This window comes from Procambarus clarkii, chromosome 4 (genome assembly GCF_040958095.1).
Source record: "Procambarus clarkii isolate CNS0578487 chromosome 4, FALCON_Pclarkii_2.0, whole genome shotgun sequence".
NCBI lineage: Eukaryota > Metazoa > Arthropoda > Malacostraca > Decapoda > Cambaridae > Procambarus > Procambarus clarkii.
In genome coordinates, this window is record NC_091153.1 from 14,710,854 (window position 1) to 14,732,498 (window position 21,645).

A 21,645-nucleotide genomic window follows, 5' to 3' on the forward strand; every position below is an offset into this window, starting at 1 on the left:
CGGGGGTTGTCAATGAAGACCAGTGTGAAATTGTTTATCATATGTGAACAAAAAAAAAAAAAAAAAAAAAAAATGCCTTTAACGACGCAGAAACGGTCAATTCTTACCTCCATCTACAATGACATTTCTACCCCGGGTGGTTTCACAGGATCAATTCAAAAATTGTATAAGGCTGCCAGACTTAAAGACACCAGCATCAGTATTGCAGATGTGAGGGAATTTCTCCGTGGGGAACGATCTTACACATTACACAGAAGAAATTTAGTTAGATTTCCTCGGCGAAAAATATTAGCTCCTAAACCCCGCACCATAATTGCCTGTGATTTGGGAGACTTTTGTAGTTTACAAAAATACAATAGTGGTGTAAAATATATTTTGATTTGTGTCGATGTTTATTCTCGCCTAATGCAGACTCAAACTTTAAAAACAAAAAATTCAACGGATGTGGTAGCTGCCCTAAAGAAGGTGTTAGAGGAAACCTCTCAGTTTCACGGGGTAAGACGAATATTCACCGACCGAGGTAGAGAATTTTACAACAGGACTGTTCAAAATTATCTGAATAAGAAAAATATTAAGTTATATAGTGTATTTTCGGAAATGAAATCTAGTATAGTGGAGCGGGCCATCAAAACTTTAAAACATAAACTGTATCATTATATGACCCAGGCTAATTCTTTACAATACATTCACATCCTTCCAAAAGTTGTGAATGTATACAACCACACTTTCCACAGAATACTAAAAAATACTCCACATGCCATCCATAAGTTGCAAAACATTGAAGATATACGAAGACAGTTTAAGGTCATGTATTTAAACAATGACCACCCCATAACTTCCATCAGTCCACAACTGCAGGTTGGGCAGTATGTACGACTAGCAAAGCGAAGGAATACATTTCACAAGGGCTTTTGGCCCCAAAATACAGAAGAAATATTTCAAGTGTCTCATATCGATAGAACACAACCAATTCCAACCTATAAAGTCAAAGATTTAACCAACGAGCCGATCAGTGGTATGTTTTATGAGCAAGAATTGATTTCAACAACGCTTCCAGACTATTTCCCCATAACGATATTACAGTCTAGGAAGACATCGAAAGGACACAGAGAATATTTCGTCAAGTGGAGAGGGTACCCAGATTCCAGCAATTGCTGGATTAAAGCTCAAGACATCGTCAAATTTTGAAAAAAAAAAATGACAGTTCATCAGGACTCTCTCGTAGAGAAACACCATCAACTGTTATTTTTATTAAACAATTTATCACCCAAGAAGCGGAATAAACTAATCAAGGCTTTAAAACGACAGGAAATTGAATCAATTTGTGAAATTTTTGCCAATTTTCTGAAACGAAACATCCCAGTTCAACCTCAGATAATTAATGGACTACAGAGGTATCAGAAAGACATTCGTTCTGTGGCGCGTAAGAAAACTCCATTGTACAAAAAGAAAATCACTTTAACCTCTAGGAGAGGTGGTGCTATATTGGCAGCTCTGTTACCTTTGGCTGTATCGTTAATTTCCTCTCTAATTAAGTAATTACGTAAGAAGAGAAAAAAATGGTGAAAGAATATTGCCTAGTACCACGACTCGTTGCCGAAAAATATTTATTTAATAAAAACGAGAGTACTCCATCGCCTCTTAATGAGGTGGCTCCACCCTCTTCCACCAGTGGTAGAGGTGGAAATAAGTCCTTCTCTTTAAAAAACGAAAGCAAATGGGACAATTCGGCTAATAATGTTGGTGGCGGCTGTAAGCACCTTGGCTGTGACTCTAGCGGTGGTGATGATGGCGTGGGGGGAGTGGACACTCCCCCCACACCCCCTCCAGCAACAACAACTTGTGGACGGTGTTGCCACGGTAGCTCCTTTGAACGATATAGCCCTACCAGACAGGGGGGACTGGTCAGACAACCTTTAAAAGATATTGCCCGCCCCCCCGCAGCGCCGGCCGCCGCGCAGGTGCCCGCCGCCGCGGGCTTCTTTCAACAAAAAACGCGGGACAGGTGCGACCGTCGCCCTTTAAAAAGACAAATAAAAAAAAGGATACATTCCATTCTACCGCCTGAGATGCGGGTAGCTGTTGCTGGGCCCTCTCGCCACAAAGCCACCACCACCACACCCCAAAACCCAAGTCTGGACAACTTAATAAATGTGTATTTTAAAATAGGGGAAATTCCCCACGTCAAAACATTATTGAACATGTTTGAACAAAACAGTCAACAGGTGGTATGGGATAGTCGCGGGAATTTATTAAAGCCTGTGCAAAATTTAAATATTTTTGATATAATTAAAACTATAGCCTTTACTAAGGGGCAATTTAGGACGGGTGACAAGGCAGATGTAAGGATTTTACTGAAGGTGGCCGGTGTAGACCCATCCTTTATACGTAATTCTCGCGCCAGATCACAGTTAAAAGGGGGTAGGGGTATCCATAGGAGGCCCCATTGGGAACCGTATTGAAAAAAAACCTATATGAAGCACATCTTAAACGACTTTATATTCAGTTGTGTATCCACCATGGAGAGAGCTTCTACCCCACCTGCAGCAGTAGAGGAGGGAGAAAAATCTCCCCTATTGAAGCGTTTGGTTGCTACTCAACGTTACTACAAGTTTGTCGAACACAAAAGTAGATTGATATATGCCTTATGGGATTGTTATGACCGTCTTGTGTTGAGTGCTCCCCCAGAACGGTTTTTTAAGTCATTTGGAGAAACGGTGAAAAGGTATGAAGAGTATTCATCTCAGGAGATCCAGACAGAGATTTGGCAGATGGAAAAATTAACCTTCCAACATCGTGATATGATTACAGCCTTTGAGTCTGGGCGGAGTGTCTATGGGCACATAAGGTGATCTCTACCCCACACCCCTTCACCCCTCTCCCCCCAGGTGGGTCACAGGTGTATTTAAAGGTCGCCCACCGCCGCTCCTGGAACACTATACTACAGTTGACGATGACGAGCTCCCCAGCACCCGCCCTCTCACCATGTCTCTGGCTTGTATCAAGACCGTCAGCGACGATATCACTGACTCCCACGCCTTTGGGGTGGGGGACGTCATCATCTACGATCTGGCAGCTGCTGTTGTGCGACCCTATGGACTGGCTTCCGTCATCTGGAAGACGTTCTCCTACGCCCGTGTGGAACGTGAAGGACTGGGTAATGCCAATAGGGCAATAATTCGTTGTCGGTCTACCCCGGGGGACATTGTTGTGAAGATAGCCCCTCTCCCCTCCGACGGACAAGATCTCATAGAGGAGCCCGTCCTTTACTTCAGGCCCACTTTTGTGGGGTTGATTTCTGCATTCGGGGCAGGAGCCCCCTTCGAGTCAAACCCAATAGCCCAGGAACAAGTGCAGACTTCCGCCGACACTCACTACGTCACTAATGTCACCCTGGATACCGCCAAGAATAGGAGATACTGGCTCAAGATGAGCCTAACAAAGGTGGGCAATTTAATGGCGGCAACCCCAACCATGACTCGACTAGTGGTACCCTACGGCTTAGGGGCTTCCCGCGACGGTATGGTCAACTGGCACAAGGACATTGGACCCATGCTGCTGTCTCTTCATCAAGAACTCGCCAAAGTCAACAAAGAATTAGTAATCCTCAAACGACCTGCCGCTGTTACCCCATCAGTGGCACCCCTCCCGTTCGACGACCCAAGTGCTGATAATCTTACTATAACGCTCGACGCCGTGGTGGGAGAGGGTGGTACCACACCAAGAACCTCTTCTCGTTCTACTCCTCCAGCACCACCAGCCACACCCAGGAAGAAGAAACACTCTCAGGAATACGGCTCCACCTCCACCGCCACCTCTCCACCGCCCCCTACAACGTCAACCTCAGTTAAACGGAGGATTGAGCCACTCCTCGACTTTGAAACGGGGGCGAATCGCCGTATCGACTCCATCCTCGATGGAGAGTCGCAGGAAATATTCCTGTTATCCTCCCCCCCGAAAAAACAACGAAAGCTGTAACCACCACTCCAGTAAAGAAGATGAGGTAGTGGCAGCTACAGTAGCCCCGGCGGAAGCAGCAGTGGAGGTAGCAGCAGCCAGCAGTAGTAGTAGCGAGGGGGGAGTGGTTAATCACTATTCTTAAAAAATGTGTGGGAATCTTCACCTGTTGTAGTTCTTTAAGTAGTTTAATAAAATAAAATATAAGTTATGTTGTTTATTTTCTCCCTTCTTACAAAAACCCATCCCCTGTATATTGGCCTTTCAGTACATAACGGGACAATGGGGGAAGAACATTACATATATCTTACCAGTCTCGATCAAGGAGATATTTACAACAACACGAGTTCAGCATTTACAAACACCATCCCAACACTACATTTAAACCCTTCCATTAAACATGAAGTGGCTTTAGTCAACATACTCCTCCCCAGGCGAATTAATGCCATCATAAAAGATGAGGAGGACTCTGGTATAGATATCTATGCCACTTTTAAACGTGGAACTCTTTCTAAGAGTCCAGAACACCTCATATACACCTTCCACCCAAAAACCAACATATTATCAAGAAACATCAAATTCATTACAGACGTGGTTAGTCGACAAATAACAACCGACATGCAGCTTAGCTTTAGGGATGATTTCAAAATATACTTCTCAGATAAAGAACCAATCCTCACCTATGACCAATCTGTAGAGAGGGTATTACTAGCTTCAACTCTTAACAGTGGAAGTACTGGCTCATTAAATTCTCTCAGCTTTCAATTTAAACACAGAATAGCTAATGTACTTGGTTTTGACAGCAGTCGCAAATACACCATTTATCGAGCAAAAACAGATGACATTACGTCAGCCTCCAAGACTGTGGCCTTATCGCCCCCAGACATTGACGGGGGTTGTGACTATTTACTCATTTATAGTGACGTCATCGAGCCTGAACGATACGGAGGGCAGATTGTAAATATCTTAGATGCAATCAATTATCATGACTCATATTCTAGAGGGGCTCACCCTCTAGTGTACAAAACATTAAACACTAACACGTTGGAGAAAGTTAGCATTAAAATAACAGATCAGTTTGGTCGAATGGTTAGTTTTGAAGATGGGAGGTCGGTTACGGCGGTCTTACATATCCGCCCTGAGGTATAGCAACATATATATAAAGAAGTGTTTAGCCTCGACTTAGGTTATTATAGGAAGAGACCTCAGAATGCGAATACCGTTCCACCCACCCTCCCAGGGGGAGTTCGGGGAGATATTCGCACCTCCCCCTAGGAGACATGGGATGAGAGGGGGGGCGATGAATGACATACGCACATTCCAAGCGCCTTATCTCAGATCTGGTGGAGGTTTCTTTGGGACCTTGGCTGGTATTGCTCGACGGGCCATACCATTTTTCATGAAAGCTGTAACACCTAGCGCCATCGATTTTGGGAAAAATGTCCTTGGTGATTTAAGCAGTGGTAAACGGGATGTAAAAAGTGCTCTGAGAACTCACGGTATTGATGCTCTTAAGAGTGTGGGAAAGAAATTGGTAATGGGAGGTAAAATTAAAAGACTCTCTAGGCGAAAAAATAAAAATAAAAAATGTAAACGAGGCCTTGGGTATAAAAATGATGTGTTTTCGCTAACGTAAGCAGTCATACTTCAACTTTCGGAGGGATCATGGGGGAGCCTAGCGGAGCTGGGGTCAAAATACCACTAGAATATTATAGTTCCAGTATTATTGACCAATTTCCTAGAAGTAACAGAATACGTAATGTGGAGAGTTCAATTGCCTCTACGCAGCAAATAGACGTTCTACCTGTCAACCTCCCCATTAATCAACGTTTGCGGGATAATTACTTAGAATTCCGCATCCCTGGAACCCAGGGCGCCTTCTTAGATCTAGCTAATATTGTTATAGATTTTAAGGTATCTTTAACGAAAGATGACGATACCACAAAATTGGAAGAGGATGACCATGTGGAATTTGTGAATGGGTTGTCAAATACCATGTTTAAAGGTGTTCAGGTGTTTTTAGGAGAGCAGGTAGTTGAAACAAATACTAATTTTAATTATTGGTCGTTTATTAAATTAATTACCTCCATGCCTCCATCAAAAATGTCTTCCTTGGGGAGAATTGGAGGCTTTCGTAGGGACTGGAGAGATGACGACGGTATAATCACTAATGAGTTTACAAATACTTATTTTACTGGAGCAACCGCCAAGGATAAAAAATTTATGGGTGATTTAAAAAGTAAAGGTTTGTCGATGTGTTTCCCCCTCCTATTGGATATATCATCCCTAGACCAATACATATTAGATAATATAGATATGCGACTAAGATTGGAGCTCTCCCCCCATGCCTGGGTCCTAAATACAAGCGTGGACGATGGCTCTAAGTATCGCCTGCATATGGATTATGCTAAGTTATGGGTGACGCGGGTGTTCCCCTACCCAAGTGCTTACCTGGCCTTAAACAGCTCACTGTTAGCATCCCCCGACCCCATAACCTATACTTTCAATAGAACCATTTCTAAAACATATGTTCTAGCAGGGAATCAAACTAGTCTCTTAATTGATCAACCATGGGCGCAAGTAATTCCACACAAGATATACATGATAATCGTTCCAATGAATTATTTCGCCGGTCTTCACCAAGGTAATGGATTATATTTTGAAAATGCAAAGCTGAAAAGTATTGCTATGTATTTGAACAATAATGCAATTTACCGAATTGGTGGCGATTTCGATAACCATTATTCCCGCCTTTATTATGAAACTTTGAAGACATTAGGCTTAGAGCGTGATTCACTACTGGCCTATGACTCTTTTAATAAGGGAAGATCAATATTCGCCTTTGACTTAACCACCATTCAAACAAAAGATTCCCTCCCTGTGGAGAAATCTGGCAACTTGCGTATGGAGCTTGAATTTGGTGGGGGTGTTACATATAACAGGCTGGGTTTACTGTTTGGGGAAACGACCGGGGTACTATCCATCGATGGGCAGAGAACTGTTCTGTGTGACGTGCGAGCGTAAAAAAACATAATGAATTGTTATGATATAAATATTAATTTAAAAAATAATCTAGGGGATCGAACACTCTACCTAGGTTGTTATAATGCTGATGAGATAGAACATTTAAATATATCTTCAAGAAAACCTATTGTTTTCATAACTAATATTTTACCTTCAAATAGCAGAATCACTATGGGACATTGGGTAGGAATTTATGTTGATAAAGTTAATCATCGGATGTTTTTTTTTGATAGTTATGCAATATCGCCAGTTACTTACGGACGTCATTTTCAAGGATTTATTAAAACTAACAAAATAAGAAAGGTGTTTGGAATGCGCTACAGACTCCAGAGTGATTTTACTCTCGCCTGTGGACTGTATTGCGTCATGTTCGTTCATAGGGTGAGCCACCTGGGGTTGCCTTCAACAGTACACTACTTACATAATGTATTTTCAAGCATTACTTTAAAATTAAATGATAAACGAGCCCTTGCTTATGCAAGACGATATTTTCCTATGAAACATCATTGTGTTAGGACATTTTGTAGAGGTATAGGGGTTGGTTCTTATAGGTGGTGTAGAGAATATTTTTGTTAGCTAGGCAACCTACCTAACAAGGGGTGTAGCCTCCTATAAAAACCCCTCTCCCCCACCCACCCCCCTCAGAAGACTGTCTTCCTCCTACGAAATGGGAGGTGTCTCTCAAAAAACACCTGCGGGGAAGATTGAAGTCCTTGAAGGACCTGGTTAGTATTACCCTATCTTTCTGCTAATAGATTTATTTTATGTTTTATTTCCCTCAATAAAAAAAAAAAGTTTGTATATCCTCTATTTCACCTCTTATGTTTTTCTCCAGTGCAGTTCTTGGGACCCGTCCACATTTGTAGAGTAGTAATTCTACGTGGGGGGTCTGCCCCAAACAAGATGCTGTTACGTAGTCTAATTGACGACGCCTGCTGTAGAGGACACAAGGCCGCTCCTGCAGGGGAAGAGGTATGTACTAGTTGTTCTTAGAGAAAAATATAATATTTTTCTAATAAAATATATAATTATATAAAAAACCTTTAATCACTATAAATTATTTCCCCCATCTCTTTCCAGAACACTTCCGATGAGAGAGAGGAGGAAACTCAGCCAAAAGGTGTCCACCCAACTCACCCCACCCCCCAAGAGAGGGGGGGGGGGGATGGGGCTCAAGACCTTCCCCCACTCTTCACTGATGAGGAATCGTCACAATTCTACTCAGACGAGGATGGGGGTGTGGGATAGGGAGGGGAGGGGTAGAGCTGTAGTAAGTGAAATATGGCAAGAGCACTCTGTAAACTACAATTATTAACTAACATAATTACTTATACATTTTGTAGTTTTTACCTAATAAAGCATTTAATAAATTATTTGATGTTTTTTTTAACCTTTGGGGGAGGGGGAGGATTTATAATTTAATACTCCTTAAATACTCCCATATAAGGGAGGGGCCATTCAGACTTGTTCGAATATATATATATCCTTAATTAGTCCTATATATTTATAATGAGTGTAGTGTTTAAACGGAGATGACACAGTGTAAGTGACATGTGGTGGGGGCACACCGTAGACTACAATTTGAGGTGGGTCTATCTGTCACCCCGCTTCTGATTCCTTTTGTCCGATAAGTGGGCCTATCTGGCTCCCCGCCTCTGATTCCATTGTATGATAAGTACCCCCCATTGTTTGTTAAGTGCGCCTATCTGGCTCAGAATATACTACTTAGCCTTGATAATTTGGAGAACCCGATACCTGATATTATCTTCCTAAGTGACTTCAACTTGCCTAGTCTCAGGTGGAAAATAGCAAACAATAATATTATACCAGGAAATCTATCGGGACCTAACCAACCACAGATTAGAGAACAACTTAGATTCTGTGACAAATTTTCACTCAATCAGCAGATATCGGAGCCAACGAGAAATGAAAATATTCTAGATCTGGTCTTTACGAACAATGAAGACATTATCAGAGACATTACGATATCAGATACCACATACTCAGATCACAAGCTCATTGAAGTGCAAACGACCATCAATACTCAGAATAGACCTAAAACGTTGATAAAGCGAGAGGGGCTATTCAGTAAATTCAATTTTAATAATAAAAGGATTGACTGGGAGATAATAAACAGGGAACTTACAAACATTCCATGGGAAACTGTTTTAAGTAATATAAATCCTACTGAAGGAATAGAAAAACTGACTTCGGAAGCGTATCAAGTCTGTCTGAAACATGTTTTTTTGAGGAAAGCTAGAAAGAGATCTAACGTAGAAAGAGAACGCAGACGACACTATAAACGCAGGAAAAAAAGAACGGAACTGCTTATGCAGACACGAATTTCCCGTCAAAGAAGGAATAATTTAAATAGGGAGATTGAAGAAATCGAGCGGAAATTGAAACACTCATATGAAACTGAAGAAAGGCAGTTAGAACAGAAAGCAATTCAGGAAATAAAGAAAAATCCAAAATATTTCTTCTCATATGCGAAATCAAAAGCAAAAACCACTGCCAGTATTGGACCCATTCGTACAAGTGAAGGTTCATACACGGAGGATGACAAAGAAATTAGTGAAATCCTAAAAAAGCAGTATGAGGAAATGTTTAGCACTCCAATAAACAACATGAAGGTGGAAGATCCAGTCAATTTCTTTATGCGGGACATTCAAACCCCTGTAAATATAACTGATATAAACACGAGCGCACTAAATTTTGAAAGAGAAATTGAAAACATGCCCATGCACTCGGCCCCAGGTCCAGACTCATGGAATTCAAAATTTATAAAGAAATGCAAAGTGCCGGTAGCACAGGCACTCAGTATAGTGTGGAGGAAGAGCTTGGACACGGGGGAGATACCAGATGCACTTAAAGTAGCAGACATAGCCCCTCTACACAAGGGAGGGAGCAAAGCATTGGCAAAGAATTATAGACCAGTTGCACTAACATCGCACATCATAAAAGTATTTGAGAGAGTGATTAGGAGTCAGGTCACCAATTTCATGGAGAAGAATGACCTTCACAACCCAGGCCAACATGGCTTTCGAGCGGGAAGACCGTGCCTCTCACAGCTACTTGAGCACTACGACAAAGTCACTGAGGCATTAGAAGAAAAACAGAATGCTGATGTGATATACACGGACTTCGCAAAGGCTTTCGATAAATGTGACCATGGCGTGATAGCACACAAAATGAAGTCAATGGGAATAACCGGTAAAGTAGGACGCTGGATACTCAGTTTTCTGTCAAACAGGGCTCAGCGAGTAACGGTCAACCATATAAAATCTAGTCCAAGTGCAGTTAAAAGCTCTGTACCTCAGGGTACAGTCCTTGCACCGCTGCTTTTCCTTATTCTCATATCAGATATATGAGATAAAAATACAAGTCACAGCTTCGTATCATCCTTTGCAGATGACAAAAATACAAGTCACAGCTTCGTATCATCCTTTGCAGATGACACAAAAATCAGTATGAAAATTACCTCGGCTGAAGACATTGAAAAACTTCAAGCTGATATTAATAAAGTTTTCGACTGGGCATCAGAAAATAACATGATGTTTAACAGTGATAAATTCCAGGTACTCAGGTACGGTAAAAATGAGAACCTTAAACTTAATACAGAGTACAAAACACAATCAAATGTACCCATAGTAGGAAAACAGCATGTAAAGGATTTGGGAATAATGATGTCTGACGACCTAACGTTTAAGGAGCATAACCAAGCAAATATTGCGACAGCCAGAAAAATGATAGGATGGATTACGAGAACTTTCAAATCCATGGATCCCATCACAATGGTTGTACTCTTCAAGTCACTTGTGTTGTCCCGTCTTGAGTACTGCTCAGTACTCACTTCCCCTCTTCAGAGCAGGAGAGATTGCTGAAATAGAGGAAATACAGAGAACATATACGGCACGCATAGACGCAATAAAGCACCTAAATTATTGGGATCGTCTCAAAGCCCTCCAAATGTACTCACTAGAAGGAAGACGAGAGAGATATCAAATAATATACACCTGGAAGATACTGGAGGGCCAAGTACCCAATCTACACAGTAAAATAACAACGTATTGGAGTGAACGATATGGAAGAAAATGCAGAATAGAACCAGTGAAGAGCAGAGGTGCCATAGGCACAATCAGAGAACACTGTATAAACATCAGAGGTCCGCGGTTGTTCAACGTCCTCCCAGCAAGCATAAGAAATATTGCCGGAACAACCGTGGACATTTTCAAGAGGAAACTAGATTTATTCCTCCAAGGAGTGCCGGACCAACCGGGCTGTGGTGGGTATGTGGGCCTGCGGGCCGCTCCAAGCAACAGCCTAGTGGACCAAACGCTCACAAGTCAAGCCTGGCCTCGGGCCGGGCTTGGGGAGTAGAAGAACTCCCAGAACCCCATCAACCAGGTATCAAGCTTTGTGGTGCTGTGGTGTCGCAGTGTTAAGCTTTGTGGTGCTGTGGTGTCCCAGTGTTAAGCTTTGTGGTGCTGTGGTGTCCCAGTGTTAAGCTTTGTGGTGCTGCTGTGTCCTAGTGTTAAGCTTCGTGGCGCTGCTGTGTCCCAGTATTAAGACTTGTGGTGCTGCTGTGTCCCAGTGTTAAGCTTTGTGCTGCTGTGTCCCCGTTTTAAGCTTTGTGGAGCTGTGGTGTCCTTGTGTTAAGCTTTGTGGTGCTGTGGTGTCCCAGTGTTAAGCTTTATGGTGCTGTGGTGTCCCAGTGTTAAGCTTTGTGGTGCTGTGGTGTCCCAGTGTTAAGCTTTATGGTGCTGTGGTGTCCCAGTGTTAAGCTTTGTGGTGCTGTGGTGTCCCAGTGTTAAGCTTTGTGGTGCTGTGGTGTCCCAGTGTTAAGCATTGTGCTGCTGTGGTGTCCCAGTGTTAAGCTTTGTGCTGCTGTGTCCCTGTTTTAAGCTTTGTGGTGCTGTGGTGTCCCAGTGTTAAGCTTTGTGGTGCTGTGGTGTCCCAGTGTTAAGCATTGTGGTGCTGTGGTGTCCCAGTGTTAAGCTTTGTGGTGCTGTGGTGTCCCAGTGTTAAGCTTTGTGGTGCTGTGGTGTCCCAGTGTTAAGCTTTGTGGTGCTGTGGTGTCCCAGTGTTAAGCTTTGTGGTGCTGTGGTGTCCCAGTGTTAAGCATTGTGCTGCTGTGGTGTCCCAGTGTTAAGCTTTGTGCTGCTGTGTCCCTGTTTTAAGCTTTGTGTTGTTATTGTTTCCCTGAGGCGTCCCACTCACCAAAAAGTGATGACCAGGCCACACACTAGAGAGAGATGACCAGCCCACACACTAGAGAGAGATGACCAGCCCACACATAAAAAAGTGATGACCAACCAATACATCAGAAAATGATGACCAGTCCACACACCAGAGAGTGACGACCAACCAACTCACCAGAGAGTGATGACCAGCCCACATATCAAAAAGTGATGACCAGCCCAAACACTAGAGAGTGATGACAGCTCACACATCAGAAGGTGATGACCACCCTACACACCAGAAAGTGATGACCAACCTACACATCAGAAAATGGTGACCAGCCCACACATCAGAAAGTGATGACCAGCCCACACACCTGAAAGTGATGACCAGCCCACACACCAGAAAGTGATGATAAGCCCACACACCAGAAAGTGATGACCAGCCACACACACCAGAAAGTGATGACCAGCCTACACACCAGAAGGAGATGACCAGCCCACACCTCAGAAAGTGATGACCTGCCCACACACCAGAAAGTGATGACCAGCCCACACATCAGAAAGTGTAGACCAGCCCACACACCAGAAAGTGATGACCAGCCAACACACCAGAAAGTGATGATCAGCCCACACACCAGAAAGTGATGACCAGCCACACACACCAGAAAGTGATGACCAGCCTACACACCAGAAGGTGATGACCAGCCCACACCTCAGAAAGTGATGACCTGCCCACACACCAGAAAGTGATGACCAGCCCACACACGAGAAAGTGATGAGCAACCCACACACTAGAAAGTGATGACCAACCCACACACCAGAAAAAGTTGACAAGTCCACACACAAGAAAGTGATGACCAGCCCACACACCAGAGACTGATGACCAGCCCACACATCAGAAAGTGATGACCAGCCAAAACATCAGAGTGATGACCAGCCCACACATGAGAAGGTGATGACCAGCCCACATACCAGAAAGTGATGACGAGCCTACACATCAGAAATTGATGACCAGCCCACACTTCAGAAAGTGATGACCAGCCCAATCAACAGAGTGATGACCAGCTCACACATCAGAAAATGATGACCAGCCCACACATCAGAAAATGATGACCAGCCCACACATCAGAAAGTGATGACCAGCTCACATACCTGAAAGTGATAACCAGCCCACACACCGGAAAGTGATGATGAGCCCACACACCAGAAAGTGATGACCAGCATACACACCAGGAAGTGATGAGCACCCTACACACCAGAAGGTGATGACCAGCCCACACACCAGGAAGTGATGACCTGCCCACACATCAGAAAGTGATGATCAGCCAACACACCAGAAAATGATGACCAGACCACACATCAGAAAGTGATGACCAGCTCACATACCTGAAAGTGATAACCAGCCCACACACCGGAAGTGATGATGAGCCCACACACCAGAAAGTGATGACCAGCTTACACACCAGAAAGTGATGAGCACCCTACACACCAGAAGGTGATGACCATCCTACACACCAGAAAGTAATGACTAGCCCACACACCAGAAAGTGATGACCAACCAACACACCAGAAAGTGATGACCAGCCTACACACTATAGAGTGATGATCAGCCCACACACCAGTGAGTGATGACCATCCCACACATCAGAAAGTAATGACCAGCCCACACACCAGTGAGTGATGACCAACTCTACATCAGAGAGTGAGGAATAGCTTACTCACCAGAGAGTGATGACCAGCCCAAACACCAGAGAGTGATGACCAACTCTACATCAGAGAGTGAGGAATAGCTTACTCACCAGAGAGTGATGACCAGCCCAAACACCAGAGAGTGATGACCAGCCCACACACCAGAAAGTGATGAACAGCCCACACACCAGAGAGTGATGACCAGCCCACACACCAGAGAGTGATGACCAGCCCACACACCAGAGTGATAACCATCCCACACACCAGAGAGTGATTACCAACCCGCACACCAGAGAGTGATGACCAACCCGCACACCAGAGAGTGATGACCAGCTCACACACCAGAGTGATGACCAGCCCACACACCAGAGTGATAACCATCCCACACACCAGAGAGTGATGACCAACCCGCACACCAGAGAGTGATGACCAACCCGCACACCAGAGAGTGATGACCATCCCACACACTAGAGAGTGATGACCAGCCCACACACCAGAGAGTGATGACCAGCTCACACACCAGAAAGTGATGACCAACCCACACACCAGAGAGTGATGACACGTCGACGTTCCGGACCGTAACAGAGATGTACCGGACTAAGTCACAAGCCGTCAACACTGAGGGACTAAGCACCCTCACAACTGACAAAACACGAAGTAGCATAATAATTTGTCAATAGTTGAACAGTACTTTCAGCTCACACTGTGTTAGTTGGGTGTTCAGGGGGAAGTTGAAGCAGCGAGAAGGTGCCGGGCCGGATGTAGGCCGCGGGCCGCATTTATATGGGTGACGGGTCGCATGTGGCCCGCGGGCTGTTCGTTTGACCCACATGTGCTAGAGGTTAGAGTCGTTGTGCAATTCTTTTAAAAGTAAAACTATTTAATTTAAATAAATTTTTTTATTTAAAAGTACAAATACACGTCTGAAAACCCCGAGAAACTAAGTCATGTAAGCCATGAAGGAGACCACTAATACTGTGACAACTTGTGTTCCCATATGATGACGGAGCGAGTCCAAGTTTCCCTAAGTTACACCTCAACGTTAAAAGCTAACATTGACTTCGTAAGCAGTCTTAGATGTCATTTGTTTCATTGTCTCCTCTCTTGCTACAGGTCATTCAAGAGAGCACTATCATAACCAACATATACAGTTCAATATTGACAGGTTCTAGTCCTGTTTCACGCCAGCCTCAATGGAGCCAATACCTGCAGTACGTATTTGATTAAACGGCTTCTCCCCCGGTTCTAGCGTGCAAAATTGGACATAATAGCTAAAGAAGCCAATTCCGATAAACTGTACACATCAATGGATTAAAGACTAGTAACCCAACTTCCAAATCAATAGAACCACGAAATTCTCTTATAACCTACTTGAGTCTTAAAACAAATCTATGTCATTACTGATACTTTTGTTTATTTATATATACAAGAGTTTTTACATTCTTATAAAGCCACTTGCACATATAGTATTTCGGGCAGATCATTAATCCCATTTTTCCCTGGCATACGACCCTCCCAATCGTTTAACAACAGGGTACCGATTTTACTGCTGGGTGAACAGAGGCTACAGTTAAAGATTGGCGCCCAGTAAATCCTCCCCCGCCAGAATGCAAACCCTGGCCAAAGCGTTCATGAAGCGTCAGACGAATGCTTTACCACTGCGCCACGGGAACTCTACTGTAAGATCTTTGTCATGTTTCTTATAACATTTTTTTTTAGGGATATTCCTGCGCGGGCCCTAAGCCTCTGGCTGGCCAACTAAGTGTTGCATATTTCTGTTTTACTTTGGCGGTCTATGAGTATTTATGACTCGTATCGTCGCATCGGTAAGATTTTGCCCCATGTATTTAACAACTGCTTCAGCTCTACGGGCTTACCATAGCCCGTGCTGCTTGGAACTTTTTGTTTCAAGTAGCGAATCTTTAACAACAACAACTTCTGCTCTGTTGAATCTTAGTTGAAATATTATTGGGTTTGCAACTGTGCACTGTGTTAGATAATGTTCCAGTGGTCTGTCGGGCATTTCTTCACAGTGCTGACATTTCCTCTCATCTTCTGGAACCTGTATTTTTATAATTAAAAGGATACAGGATTAACTAAAATTGTCATAACATCAAAGGGTCATAATTACTCTGAGAGGAAATATTATATATAGGAATTCTTCATGTCCATATTTGTAGCTGTGAAAATTATAAATGAACAAAGATTTATACACTGCAAGATGTCACTGGTACGCTGCAAGATAATAATTAATAATAAATACATATTGCAGCACTTCTCTAGTAAATGCAAAGCGCTAAGCATTGGAGGTTTAGGAGGAGAAGGTGGTTTGAAACACTTAATAATTATGAGGCTAGTTAGGAGATGGAACGTAGTGAGGCATCAAATACTGGAAATATACTTCATATTTTGCTACAATTACAACCTGTCCTCCGGAAATGATAGTACTTATAATAAACCATTTGGTCGGAAGTACGTAAATGTAATGATGGACTGCCAGTAAACCACTTTTGTACTATTAATTTTGGAGTCCGGATAAATAAAAGGTAAAACCAAGCTTAAATATTCCTAGGCCTGGTATAGCACATATATGTACTGCGTTAGTCCTAAGATAGCGTGAAATAGGTTTAGGATGGTTAGGAGAGCTTAGATTAGGCTAGGTTAGGCTAGGTTAAGTCATATACGTATGTTGCGGTTTAAAAAAAATCTGGATTGTCTAAATTCAATAATACAAAATTCCACTCCATAGTGGTTCATCCCTACATATTGGTACGTTTCATCTAAAGATTATCATAGATACTTTCATTTTAGGAGGATGAACTGTATAAGTTTACTCTTTATAGCACCTATGTGGGTAGTGTCATATTGATGGAGTTGATTAATGATTAATTTAAAAATCCGAGAGAATGTGCTAGAGCTTACTGCAAGTAAGTATTAAGTACAAAGATTAAGTACACAATATCAACAATAGCAGCATACTACCCGGCCTAACACATATAAACATCGCAATAACCATACAAACACATAATAAAAAATCTCCACTATTCACAACCGGCCATCACCACCACCACAACCACTACTACCAACACTAAGGCTGAGCCCACTACCCCTTAGCATCAAACAACGCTTCCAGGCTGACAAAAATACCCTCACCATGGCGCCTGTGTGACCTTGTTATACACAAAACAAAGCTGGAGAGAATAAAGAGGTATGACAACTAATTTGCCTCAGAACTGAGGGGGTTGACTTACGAAGAAAGGCGTGGAATTTATCCTGATTTAATTTGAGGAGAGAACTGGTAGAGCAAATATGACTACAGCTTACAAAGGTGAGATCGGGGTTGACGGAATATATATGGACAGAGTATTAGGGATAATTGGTACACAAACAAGGTAAAACAGGAACTAAACTGAGCAGCCAAAGAAAGCACAGAGGCTAAAGAAACCATTTTTTCAGTGTAAACATTGCAACAAAATAAATATTCTGTTCCAAGAATTAAGGTGAAGTGATGGAGGCAGACATCAAACAGTGTCAAACATAGATACGAATGAACCCAATAAGCTTGTAACCTTTAAAACATGTTAAACGAAAGTTAAGAGGCGAGACCCAAGATCTGAAGCCCTGAGATGCACAATTAGGCTCGTATCCCCACCTCAGTCATACTAACCATACAAACACATAAAAACCAGTTCCTAACTCTCGCAGTTAACTTCAGATTTATTGTTCGGGAAATTATATAAACTTTGACGAAGGCTAGTCATACCACAAAAGGTTACAGACCAGGAGTGTTGGTCTTCTAACGTTACAGACAAGGAGAGTGTTGGCCTTCTAATGTTACAGACCAGGAGTGTTGGTCTCAACCACCTTCCCTCTCCTTCACCACCTTCACTCTCCTTCACCTCCTTCCCTCTCCTTCACCTCCTTCCCTCTCCTTCACCTCCTTCCCTCTCCTTCACCACCTTCCCTCTCCTTCACTACCTTCCCTCTCCATCACCACCTTCACCCTCCTTCCCTCTCCTTCACCACCTTCCCTCTCCTTCACCACCTTCCCTCTCTTTCACCACCTTCCCTCTCCTTCACCACCTTCCCTCTCCTTCACCACCTTCCCTCTCCTTCACTACCTTCCATTCCCTTCCCCACCTTCCCTCTCCTTCACCACCTTCCCTCCCCTTCACCACCTTCCCTCTCCTTCACTACCTTCCATTCCCTTCCCCACCTTCCCTACCCTTCATCGCTATGGATGATACAGACGTCCAACACCAACAGTCTATAGACTGTTCACCGTCGAGTGCGCTGTGTTTCTGTGTGCGAGAACAGAGAGATTGACAGAGTTGTCGGACAATGAGAAACGAGACTTTACTGAGTTATGAGCTGTGGTGAGGCTCCTCTTGGTTACGGCATTAACTTTACACATAGTCGGTGTGGATTGGGGCTGCAAATCGGATATTAACTATAATATGAAGGGTTTGAGGCTTGGGACATGTATACATGTTGCTAACATTAGAGTCGCTGAAAAACCTCACCTGCCACAGTTGCCAACACCGCCTCCACCCCCAGGAAGCAGCCCGTGACAGCTGACTAACACCCAGGTACCTATTTTACTGCTAGGTAACAGGGACATAGGGTAAAAGAAACTCTGCCCATTGTTTCTCGCCGGCGCCCTGGATCGACCCCGGGACCACAGGATCACAAGTCCAGCGTGCTGTCCGCTCGGCCGACCGGCTCCTTATGGTTTACCTACAGTTCATTCTCACGCTATGTTTGTAAAATGTTGATTCTCACTACTGGTTTCTGTCTACGATGGGGAGTCTCAGCAAGATTGCTTGTGTGCTTGAGTTAGTACTGGTCGGAGTGCTCGGGTGGCGAGAGAAGCCCACTAGCTGGTGAACTGTAACAAAGGAGGACTCAGTATCCTGCGACATTGTTTAGATAATCCGGCAAGATTTCTTATTCTAGGTCGTCAGATGCTGAGCAGACACCGAGGCCACAGAGTCTGACGGGGAAAGTAACTTGTTTCCAAATTACAATTCGTAACATATGTCAGAGATCTTGTTGGTAAACAGATAAGTAATCAGATAAGTAATGTCTATACCATTTGTTATACTATGTTCTGTGTACATTTAAGATCAATCACCTGTTGTCTACGACTTTCCCCGATTCACTTCTCTATACGATTTCGACAGCAACAATAACGCCTCATGAAACTGCTAAACGAAGAGTTGATGACGATGTTAATTAATTTTCCACCACATGAAAACTGTAATTTACCTTTCAGTTGCACATTGTGTTGGACAGAAACAGATAGTATTCGGGGCAGACTATGGTAATCATTTTTTCAGCGCTAAGTGCGAATTCTGCAAAATTCATGCAATAAAAACAGGATAATAATAATAAAAGAGTTTGCATCATTTGATTTACTTGCGCCTTGCTGAATAAATCAGAGAACTAATTAGGTCGCTTGCAATGAATTTTGCAATTACTTGCGCCCACCACATTGTGACTTACAGCCAGAACTTTATATAAACTATGAAAAAAAAATCCGGTTACAATTAAACTTTTGCATTTAGTGAAAGTTATAATTAAATTTTCACTCTGACGCAAATAACCAGAGTGGAAATTCAGTGTCCCTGTTCATACACGTAATAATATCACTAAACTTTAGTCTGGCAGCTGCTACGGCAGTTAAACGCTTAGCAGACTTTGCTTCAATTGTCCGGCCTCGTGAAAAGCCAACTTTAACTCAGCTCTGCAACTTCTGCTATCACTGCACAACGAAAATCATGTTGCAATATTTGCTTTGTCGTTGATCCTCAACTTTTCTTAAGAAACATGAAAGGTTCATTGTTCTTAAATGTTTTTGTTACGTGTCCTTGCTATCATGTCTCTCTCACTCTTGTCTTTCAAATGGTTGATTTATCAGAAGTTTAGGAGACAAATTATTTAAAGTTCAGAAATTAGGCAATTTGAAGAGAGATGAATTGCTTAATAAACCTTTTCATAGACTCAGATGGTCAGGGTTGACCCAGGTCAGGGATGGCCATGGTCAGGGATGGCCACTGTCAGGGATAACAAAGGTCAGGGATGGCCATGGTCAGGGATAACAAAGGTCAGTGATGGCCATGGTCAGGGATGGCCACGGTCAGGGATAACAAAGGTCAGGGTTGGCCATGGTCAGGGATAACAAAGGTCAGGGATGGCCATGGTCAGGGATGGCCACAATCAGGGATAACAAAGGTCAGGGATGGGCATGGTCAGGGATGGCCACGGTCAGGGATACCCAAGGTCAGGGATGGCCATGGTCAGGGATAACAAAGGTCAGGGATGGCCATGGTCAGGGATGGCCATGGTCAGGGATGGCCATGGTCAGGGATGGCCATGGTCAGGGATGGCCATGGTCAGGGATGGCCATGGTCAGGGATGGCCATGGTCAGGGATGGCCATGGTCAGGGATGGCCATGGTCAGGGATGGCCATGGTCAGAGATGGCCATGGTCAGGGATAACAAAGGTCAGGGATGGCCATGGTCATGGATGGCCAAGGTCAGGGAAAACAAAGGTCAGGGATGTCCATGGTCAGGGATGGCCACGGTCAGGGATACCCAAGGTCAGGGATGGCCATGGTCAGGGATGGCCATGGTCAGGGATAACAAAGGTCAGGGATGGCCATAGTTAGGGATAACAAAGGTCAGGGATGGCCATGGTCAGGGATGGCCAAGGTCAGGGATGGCCATGGTTAGGGATGGCCAAGGTCAGGGATGGCTAAGGTCAGGGATGACCAATGTTAGGGCTAGCCATGATCAGGGAGAGCCAAGGTCAGGGATGGTCAAGGTTAGGGATGGCCATGATCAGGGATGGCCAAGACCAGGTAAGACCAAGGTCAGGGATGGCCATGGTCAGGGATGGCCAAGGTCAGGGATGGTCAAGGTTAGGGATGGCCATGATCAGGGATGGCCAAGATCAGGTATGACCAAGGTCAGGGATGGCCAAAGTTAGGGCTGGCCATGATCAGGGATGGCCAAGGTCAGAGATGACCAAGGTTAGGGCTAGCCATGATCAGGTATAGCCAAGGTCAGGGATGGTCAAGGTTAGGGATGGCCATGATCAGGGATGGCCAAGATCAGGTATGACCAAGGTCAGGGATGGCCATGGTCAGGGATGGCCACGGTCAGGGATAACCAAGGTCAGGGATGGCCATGATCAGGGATGGCCATGGTCATGGATGGCCACGGTCAGGGAAAACAAAAGTCAGGGATGTCCATGGTCAGGGATGGCCACGGTCAGGGATGGCCATGGTCAGGGATAACAAAGGTCAAGGATGGCCATGGTTAGGGATAACAAAGGTCAGGGATGGCCATGGTCAGGGATGGCCAAGGTCAGGGATGGCCATTGTTAGGGATGGCCAAGGTCGGGGATGGCCAAGGTCAGGGATGGTCAAGGTTAGGGGTGGCCATGATCAGGGATGGCCAAGATCAGGTATGACCAAGGTCAGGGATAGCCAAAGTTAGGGCTGGCCATGATCAGTCATGGCCAAGGTCAGGGATGACCAAGGCTAGCCATGATCAGGGATAGCCAAGGTCAGGGATGGTCAAGGTTAGGGATGGCCATGATCAGGGATGGCCAAAATCAGGTAAGACCAAGGTCAGGGATGGCCATGGTCAGGGATGGCCAAGGTTAGGGATGGTCAAGGTTAGGGATGGCCATGATCAAGGATGGCCAAGATCAGGTATGACCAAGGTCAGGGATGGCCAAAGTTAGGGCTGGCCATGATCAGGGATGGCCAAGGTCAGGGATGAC

The 21,645-nt window shown here is 44.2% G+C and overlaps 1 long non-coding RNA gene across 1 annotated transcript; it reads left to right on the plus strand.

Annotated features, from left to right (window-relative positions):
* Positions 1–7,610: 7,610 nt before the first annotated feature.
* On the plus strand, positions 7,611–8,652 carry LOC138372005 (uncharacterized). The gene is made up of 3 exons (XR_011230617.1): positions 7,611–7,706; positions 7,817–7,953; positions 8,062–8,652. It is a non-coding gene; the product is annotated as an uncharacterized lncRNA (long non-coding RNA).
* The last annotated feature ends 12,993 nt before the right edge of the window (positions 8,653–21,645 follow it).